The sequence below is a fragment of the Schistocerca cancellata genome, chromosome 2 (genome assembly GCF_023864275.1).
Source record: "Schistocerca cancellata isolate TAMUIC-IGC-003103 chromosome 2, iqSchCanc2.1, whole genome shotgun sequence".
NCBI lineage: Eukaryota > Metazoa > Arthropoda > Insecta > Orthoptera > Acrididae > Schistocerca > Schistocerca cancellata.
Window position 1 is genome coordinate 796,003,169 of NC_064627.1, and position 8,786 is coordinate 796,011,954.

Sequence of the window (8,786 nt, forward strand, 5' to 3'; positions counted from 1 at the left end):
TTGTTTATTTGGCTACATTAAGAAATATATATCCTTGTGTGTTAAAGCATGTAGTATTGATACCCATTATTTGAAAGAAACTTTAGCTCATAATTTCCGAATTTATTGTATGGCATTCTGCATACCTGATGATTATTTCCTATCTGTTTTTTTTTTTTAATTTTGATTACATTCATCTATTCTTAGAGCCAAATTCTTGCTGACTATTGCCCCATTTTATACAATGTCGCACCTCACATAATCTGTAGACTGAAGAGCGAGCAGGTGAGTCCTAATCCATGTAACTCGAACCACGCTGCACTGCACTACTGGATGATAAACTGATTCTTAATTATCTAGGCTTCCTACCAGCAAAGATCACTTCCTCCACCACAAGGACTGCTAGCTATTTGTTTACAGACTACACCATAATATTATTTCTCTGTTTTTATTACTAATTTATGTCTTTTAACTGCTAGAAGACCGTAACGCTATTTTAATTGATCATATACTTAAATTTCTGAAATTTGTAGCTTAACTATCTAACCCCAATAAATGAAATATTATAAAAAATTTGTAGCTATACAGGGTGGTCCATTGATCGTGACCGGGCCAAATATCTCACGAAATAAGCGTCAAACGAAACAACTACAAAAGAACGAAACTTGTCTAGCTTGAAGGGGAAAACCAGATGGTGCTATGTTTGGCCCGCTAGATGGCGCTGCCATAGGTCAAACGGATATCAACTGCGTTTTTTTAAATAGGAACCCCCATTTTTTCTTACATATTCGTGTAGTACGTATATATGAATGTTTTAGTTGGACCACTTTTTTTGTTTTGTGATAGATGGCGCTTAATAGTCACAAACATATTGCTCACAATTTTAGACGCACAGTTGGTAACAGATAGTTAAATTAAAATACAGAACGTAGGTACGTTTCAACATTTTATTTCGGTTGTTCCAATATGATAGATGTACCTTTGTGAACTTATCATTTCTGCTGTTACAACGTGATTACCTGTAAATACCACATTAATGCAATAAATGCTCAAAATGATGTCCGTCAACCTCAAAGCATTTTGCAATACGTGTAACGACATCCCTCTCAACAGCGAGTAGTTCGCCTTCCGTAATGTTCGCACATGTATTGACAATGCGCTGACGCATGTTGTCAGGCGTTGTCGGTGGATCACGACAGCAAATATCCTTCAACTTTCCCCACAGAAAGAAATCCGGGGACGTCAGATCCGGTGAAAGTGCGTGCCATGCTTCGACGACCAATCCACCTGTCACGAAATATGCTATTCAATACCGCTTCAGCCGCACGCGAGCTATGTGCCGGACATCCATCATGTTGGAAGTACATCTCCATTCTGTCATGCAGTGAAACATCTTGTTTCATTGGTAGAACATTACGTAGATTGCCATCGATAAAATGGGGGCCAATTATCCTTCCTCCGATAATGCCGCACTATACATTAACCCGCCAAGGTCGCTGATGTTCCACTTGTCGCAGCCATCGTGGATTTTCCATTGCCCATAGTGCATATTATGTCGGTTTACGTTACCGCTGTTGGTGAATGACGCTTCGTCGCTAAATAGAACGCGTGCAAAAACCTGTCATCGTCCCGTAATTTCTCTTGTGCCCAGTGGTAGAACTGTACACGACGTTCAAAGTCGTCGCCATGCAATTCCTGGCGCATAGAAATATGGTACGGGTGCAGTCAATGTTGATGTAGCATTCTCAACACCGACGTTTTTGAGATTCCCGATTCTCGCGCAATTTGTCTGCTACTGATGTGCGGATTAGCCGCGACAGCAGCTAAAATACCTACTTGGGCGTCATCGTTTGTTGCAGGTCGGGTTGACGTTTCACATGTGGCTGAACACTTCCTGTTTCCTTAAATAACGTAACTACCCGGCGAACGGTCCAGACATTTGGATGATGTCGTCCAGGATACGGAACAGCATACATAGCACACGCCCGTTGCGCATTTTGATCACAATAGCCACACATCAACACGATATCGACCTTTTCCGCAATTGGTAAACGGTCCATTTTAACACGGGTAATGTATCAGGAAGGAAATACCGTACGCACTGGCGGAATGTTACGTGATACCACGTACTTATACGTTTGTGACTATTACAGCGCCGTCTATCACAAAGCGAAAAAAGTGGTCCAACTAAAACATTCATATTTCTTTACGTACTACACGAATATGTAATAAAAAGTGGGGGTTCCTATTTTAAAAAAAGCAATTGATATCCGTTTGACGTATGGCAGCGCCATCTAGCGGGCCAACCATAGCGCCATCTGGTTTCCCCCTTCAAGCTAGATGAGTTTCGTTCTTTGAAGTTTTTTCGTTTGATGCTTATTTCGTGAGTTATTTGGCCCAGTCACTGTCAATGGACCACCCTGTATACTTCTTGTCCCCTATGTATTCATTCGGGAGGACGACGGTTCAATCCCGCGTCCGGCCAACCTGATTTAGGTTTTCCGTGATTTCCCTAAATCGCTCCAGCCAAATGCCGGGATGGTCCCTTTCAAAGGGCACGGCCGACTTCCTTCCCCGTCCTTCCCTAATCCGATGAGACCGATGACCTCGCTGTCTGGTCTCCTCCACCAAGCAACCTCAACCCTATATATTTAGTCCTTCATCGTCAGTTTTCAGATTTTAATCTCAAAATTGTAACTGTCAATTTGAATACCTCTTGCAACACTTCTTCCTTTAAAATCTACGAGAAACACTTGCATATTTTAGCAAGGGATTCAGGGTTTGGCATTGCTATGTACCAAGAGACGCTGACACCAGTCGTGTTGAGCCAACCTGTCACGTTATGGATTGAGTGTCCAAATCTCGTGACAGTTGCAAGCAGAAAATTTCATTGCTCAGCACGAGTGCTACAGTGAGACGGTTCGAAACAAAAAGAGAAATTTCTATAAACATTTTTAGAGCCACAAAGGACAATTGGTAATAGTTATCAGTGAATGTTGTTTTTGTAGTCCCAGACCTCTGTTCGCCCGCCAACTGGGATTTAAAATGCCGCGTGGAGGGCTCGCAGTGTCACGCGCAGACCGGCGTGCGAGTTGTAGTGCGACGCGGGGGACACTTGTGGCCGTGTGCACAGCCAGCGCGCAGGCGGCGCCATTGTTCCGCCTAACGAGCGAACTCGCCCGCCGAACGCCGGTGGCTCGCGGTTCGTGCCGCATGCTTAACGAGGGTAAATAAAAACACCGGTCACGGAAGAGCACGAGGGCGCAGCCGATGACGAGCGGGCGAAGCGAATCCCCTAGTTTTCCCCGCCGGCCCTTGCCCACAACGGAATATCAGCAACGGTCCTTTCCTTATACAGAACCCCGTGCATCAGCCTGCTGTTGCTTTAGGGTAATTTAAATGTACGTTGCTCAACTACGAGCCAGAATGAAAAATTTCCCTATCGTAGCTTCAAAAAAAGATGAATATGTCCTGGGCAGAGTTACGGATATAAAAGAAGTTTCAGATGGTTCAAATGGCTCTGAGCACTATGGGACTTAACTTATGAGGTCATCAGTCCCCTAGAACTTAGAACTACTTAAACCTAACTAACCTAAGGACATCACCCACACCCATGCCCGAGGCAGGATTCGAACCTGCGACCGTAGCGGTCACGAGGTTCCAGAGTGCAGCACCTAGAACCGCTCGGCCACACCGGCCTGCTATAAAATAAGGGAAATGACATTTCGACTTATCTTGGAACTTCATAGATATTTATGTCAAAACATCTTGACTTGTTAGTGCTAGTATCCATGTCATTAATATAACACATCGTGCCAAGTAAAGTAACACGACACATGATATGTCATATAACATGACACGTGACGTCATGTCATCTGACATGGCATTTGTCATATCATGCAATATGAAGCAATTTGGCATTGGAGTTTATGATGCAAATATCACCATCCCACTCTCTAGAAGCACATAATTTTGTGTCTGTTTGTTCTTACACCGCTCACCATATACAAGGTGTTTCAAAAATGACCGGTATATTTGAAACGGCAATAAAAACTAAACGAGCAGCGATAGAAATAAACCGTTTGTTGCAATATGCTTGGGACAACAGTACATTTTCAGGTAGACAAACTTTCGAAATTACAGTAGTTACAATTTTCAACAACAGATGGCGCTGCGGTCTGGGAAACTCTATAGTACGATATTTTCCACATATCCACCATGCGTAGCAATAATATGGCGTAGTCTCTGAATGAAATTACCCGAAACCTTTGACAACGTGTCTGGCGGAATGGCTTCACATGCAGATGAGATGTACTGCTTCAGCTGTTCAATTGTTTCTGGATTCTGGCGGTACACCTGGTCTTTCAAGTGTCCCCACAGAAAGAAGTCACAGGGGTTCATGTCTGGCGAATAGGGAGGCCAATCCACGCCGCCTCCTGTATGTTTCGGATAGCCCAAAGCAATCACACGATCATCGAAATATTCATTCAGGAAATTAAAGACGTCGGCCGTGCGATGTGTCCGGGCACCATCTTGCATAAACCACGAGGTGTTCGCAGTGTCGTCTAAGGCAGTTTGTACCGCCACAAATTCACGAAGAATGTCCAGATAGCGTGATGCAGTAATCGTTTCGGATCTGAAAAATGGGCCAAGAAATGGCGGCCCAGACCAGTACTTCTTGAGGATGCAGGGATGATGGGACTGCAACATGGGGCTTTTCGGTTCCCCATATGCGACAGTTCTGTTTATTGACGAAGCCGTCCAGGTAAAAATAAGCTTCGTCAGTAAACCAAATGCCGCCCACATGCATATCGCCGTCATCAATCCTGTGCACTATATCGTTAGCGAATGTCTCTCGTGCAGCAATCGTAGCGGCGCTGAGGGGTTGCCGCGTTTGAATTTTGTATGGATAGCGTTGTAAACTCTGGCGCATGAGACGATACGTGGACGTTGGCGTCATTTGGACCGCAGCTGCAACACAGCGAACGGAAACCCGAGGCCGCTGTTGGATCACCTGCTGCACTAGCTGCGCGTTGCCCTCTGTGGTTGCCGTACGCGGTCGCTCTACCTTTCCAGCACGTTCATCCGTCACATTCCCAGTCCGTTGAAATTTTTCAAACAGATCCTTTATTATATCGCTTTTCGGTCCTTTGGTTACATTAAACCTCCGTTGAAAACTTCGTCTTGTTGCAACAACACTGTGTTCTAGGCGGTGGAATTCCAACACCAGAAAAATCCTCTGTTCTAAGGAATAAACGATGTTGTCTACAGCACACTTGCACGTTGTGAACAGCACACGCTTACAGCAGAAAGACGACGTACAGAATGGCGCACCCACAGACTGCGTTGTCTTCTATATCGTTCACATCACTTGCAGCGCCATCTGTTGTTGAAAATTGTAACTACTGTAATTTCGAAAGTTTGTCCGCCTGAAAATGTACTGTTGTCCCAAGCATATTGCAACAAACGGTGTATTTCTATCGCTGCTCGTTTAGTTTTTATTGCCGTTTCAAATATACCGGTCATTTTTGAAACACCCTGTATGTGGTACGTCTGAGAGAGCTCACTGCGCTGGGAAAGTAGGGTTAACTCGTAAGAAAGCGCGAATGTATCAGAATGTTTTGGTTTAAACATCTTTGTAGCAGCCAGATAAGACGAAAAGCTAATTCCCTCTTTTAGGTTTCTAGCTCTGCCGAGGCCATGTGCGCTTTTTCTTCTGCGATTGGAGCATTTTTAATTCTGGCTCCCAAATTTTTTTAGCCCAACTAAATTTTGACATAAGACCGCCATAGCTTGGCAACCAATGTAGATTTCTGTTATCTCAGGTGACGACTGATGAGGTATAGGCCTAGGTTTTTTTTATTGCCTTTCGAACTATGTTGCTTATATCGTGGCAACGGATAAAGCTTTCACGAAACAATAGGTCGACTAGCAATTTCATGCACTTTTGCCGGCCGGAGTGGCCGAGCGGTTCTAGGAGCTTCAGTCTGGAACCGCGCGACCGCTACGGTCGCAGGTTCGAATCCTGCCTCGGTCATGGATGTGTGTGATGTCCTTCGGTTAGTTAGGTTTAAGTAGTTCTAAGTTCTAGGGGATTGATGACCTCAGCTGTTAAGTCCCATAGTGCTCAGAGCCATTTGAACCATACACTTTTCTATTTTGTTACAAACCTTGAACTGATTCTCGCAAGTTGTAAACATAGAAGTCTCGCACGTAAAAAACTCACAAAAAACTAGTTTTTGCACGTAAAATCTGAATGCAGCTAGATTTTTGAAAGTTGGTTTTCAATTTTATCTTAAGAATGCATTTTTTATGTATCTGATTCGTTTTATACCGTTTCCGCGCACTCAGTTCACGTAAGAACGCATTTTACGTGCTACATATAGCTCAACTTTAAATCACTGTATCTACACAGCAGATAAAGATTATTCGATAAAAATAATTTAGTTTTGACTTTATACATATATGTACCTTCATGCAAAGTTTAAAACCGATTCGTACAAGTTTAAAGTACAGAAGTAGCGCGCTTCAGAAACCTCCCAGAAAACCGTGTTTTCTGCAAGTAAAAGCCAAAAGAAGCCAGTTTCTTTTCAAATGGTTTCAATATCCCATACAATGGTGGAACAAATTTGAAGCACCAGTCTCGCTCCAGTCCTGGGTTATTTAACGGTGACTGTTTTCGCACATAAATTCCGAACGAGGCTTACAGTTTTCGCACGTAAAATCCAAACGGTTCGTACGCAAATGGTGCCATTAGCTGAGCATTATTTCAGCCCAGTTAAAATCGATTTACACAAATCGCCTGGGTGCTAGCTTCGGTTCGTTGTTTAAGCCATATTTAAAAATACTGTAACATAGCTTCAGTATCACAGATATTCGAATGGCTATACAAATGGCCGCTGGTCCGGGCTAAGCCTAAAACTTTTTACCTACATTTGTAGCTCAAATGGGAACCGAGCTCGAAGACCCCCACCCTTCCCCGCGATTTTGCGCGCGGCTTTTTCAAAGAACATGTGTAAGATACTTAGTACCAACATGACGGAATTTTTTTTCTGTTCCATTCGTGTATGAAGAGAAGAATACATGATAGGTTATTCATCATAATGATGTTTGAGCTCCGCGGCTGCAGGATTCTACTGCTTGAAGAACGATAGCAAGCAGATACGTTTTATACAGCTTTATTCACACCAAGACGCATTTCGAATTTTCACCCCATCTTCAGTTTGTGTAATACAGCAGTTTCTTCGTCGTTCATGTAGACTGCATTTTAAATGCTGCAACTTGGCTGCACAACGTAATTCGCTTAGATACGACGTTCTTGTACTATACATTTATGTTTAATTAATAATTCGCGGCAGTTACTTCTATTCTGTAATTTCTAGTTCCTTTTTTTCTATTTGTATGCGTAACAGACATCCTTTTAGCTTCACTGATGTAGCACAGTATTAGCCATGTGGACGACTTAGGTGTTTGTTTAGGCTGGAAATTACACCCAAATCTAACTTGCAGTTTCCTTGTAACAATTAATCTCCATGTATAAAAGGCAATGTCCTGATTGACTGACTGATTCATCATCACCCAGCCCAAAACGCTAAGGATAGAAACTTGAAATTTGGAGAAGGTGTGGATCTTATATAGTACGGGCGTCATTTAAGAAGGGATTCTTCGAAGTTCCAAACCTAAGGAGGTGAAATAGGGGATGAAGGATTTTTTTTTTTTTGCAAAATATCGGTATTAAAGGCAATTTTGAAGCTAGACCTACGAATATTAGTATTTGGTTTCCCGATCATAAAAAAGAAATACGTGTTTCAGAATTTCGTGCAATAGTGGGTGAAATATTTTTTGAAAATGTACATTATTAAAGAGCTGCTAAAGTACTTTTAAAGCTGCAACTATGAACATTGGTTACAAATAAAAAATATGTGTTTGAATATTTTTGGAAATTGAATCCCCCAGGGGGTGAAATAGCGTACAAGAATTTTTAAGAAAATATTTTACTATGAAAACATTTTTGAAGCTAAATCTGTGAAAATTTGTATTTGGCTTTTCTGTTAGAAATAGAACACACGTATCTCACCGTTTTTGGGAATTCAACCCCTAAGGGGGTGAAACGTTTTATGAAAATATTTCATTTCGAAAGCAATTTTTAAGCTGAATTTGAAAACTGGTGTTTAGATTCTCGGTCAGAGTTTAAACATGTTTCACTGTTCTCGGAAATTAGACTGATTCAGTGACTCATCATCGCCCAGCCTCATTTCTGAGGACAGGGTGTGGATCTTATACTGTGGGCATCGTTTAAGAAGGGATTGTCCGAAATTCCGCTTCTAAGGAGGTGAAATAGGAGATGAAAGGCTTTTTGGAAGTATGTCGCCATCAAAAGAATTTTGAAGCTAGAACTCGAAGACTGGTATTTGGTATTTTAAAGCTAAATTTATTATTCCACTTGCTCGGTTAGATATAAAGAAATATTTGTTGGAAGTTGCTATGGAAGTATCTCCACACGCACGCAAAAGGCATGATCAGCAAAAACTTTGTACACCAGCTACCAGATCACTTTTTGGTCAGAAGTAAATTTGTAGAAGACCATGTTCATATCGCCTTAATTAGCGTGAAAAGCTTAGAAGGTGTCTGAATTACTGAAAAACATAAAAATTCTATTAAAAAAGCAAAAAAGTTCTCTGCAGGCCATCAGTCTACGCGAGCGAAGCAGAGGGCGCTACGCTAGTTAAATATAAACACACAACTCGGGAACGCAGGACCGCGGCAGCGTTCAAAATACAATCGACATAAATAATGAGAATACAAAT